Here is a 1,530-nt window from a genome sequence, read left to right on the forward strand (position 1 = left end):
GCTGTGCTTTCAAATGCACGTGTCCATCTACAGCATCAGGTTTGACTTATTGATCAGTTGTGCTTTGGCAAGTGTGTGAGGATGTATAATAAAGCCTTTTCCACCACCACTAAGTCAAAACAACAATCCAGGAAATCTTCCAACTGAAGATCTCATTGGTTCAATCTTTAATTCTGTTTTATATATTATCTTTGCACTTCCATTGTATCTAAAATTAACATCAGTGTTTGTTTTTACAGACCTTGTGGCATAGCAGTGACGGGTCTGACTCCAGATCAGAAGGCTGCGTGTTCAAATCCGTCAAGGTCACCTGTGCTTTCAAATGCAAGTGTCCATCCACAGCATTAGAGCCATGACTTATAGAATGCTTGTTCTTTAGCTTAAGGTCCCCATGAGGGATGTATAATAAGAGGCCTTCTCCAACACCACCTAATCATAACACCAACTCAGAAATCTCTTCCGACTGAAGAACTCATTGGTTCAATATTTTAATTCTGTTTTATTGATGATATTTGCACTTCCATTGCATCTAAATTAACATCAGTATTTGTTTTACAGACCTTGTGGCGCAATGGTAGCGTCTGACTCCCAGATCAGAAGGCTGCGTGTTCAAATCCAAGTCAAGGTCAAACAGATGTGTGGTAAACCTTGTAATCTACGTGTTTCTAAGGTGAGAAGTCACTAAATGAGTTTCACTCACCCAAGATCTGCTCAATTTCTGCAGAAGTGTTTTGATTAACTGTAGAAATCTTTTCTGCAAGAACACATTTGGTTCACTCTTATATATTGTTTATTTATTTTACACTTCTATTGCATCCATTTAAAGTGGCATTATTGTCACTGGTCATGACTCTTATTGGTGCAGCGGTAGTGCGTCTGACTCCAGATCAGAAGGCTGCGTGTTCAAAATCACATCAAGGTTAAAGGGTTTATTGCAGTCAATGTGTCCTTTGATGCTTTCAGGATATCACAGTCCCCAGTTCGTATTGATGTGTAGGGTGGTGTGTTAGAAGTGCTCTCTCCACCACCATGTAATCAAAACAGCACATCAGAAAATACCTTTTGTCTGAAGGAACAGTATTAAATGGTTAATATCCCTCTAAACTAACATCACTGTATGTTTTTTACAGACCTTGTGGTGAATTGGTAGTGTGTCTGAGTCCAGGACAGAAGGCTGTGAGATTGAAATCATGTCACGTTTATTTGGAAATACCTCTGTCCTGTAAAAATGTCCAGGATATTTTAGTCACCAGTTCTCCTGAACATTTGGGTGACATGCTAACGTGCATTCTCTGCCATCACTTAATCAAAACACCAATTCAAGAAATATATTTATGTACAAAGAACACATTGGTTCACTGTTATATATAATGTTTTTGATGACCTTTGCACTTCTATTGCATCCATATAAAGTGACATTGCAATGTGAAACCACCCGGACCTTGTGGCGCTACGGTAGCGCGTCTGACTCAGATCAGAGGCTCGTGTTCAAATCCGTCAAAGTCAGCTGTGCTATCAAATGCGTGTGTC

The sequence above is a fragment of the Hippoglossus stenolepis genome, chromosome 7, assembly GCF_022539355.2.
Source record: "Hippoglossus stenolepis isolate QCI-W04-F060 chromosome 7, HSTE1.2, whole genome shotgun sequence".
Classification (NCBI taxonomy): domain Eukaryota; kingdom Metazoa; phylum Chordata; class Actinopteri; order Pleuronectiformes; family Pleuronectidae; genus Hippoglossus; species Hippoglossus stenolepis.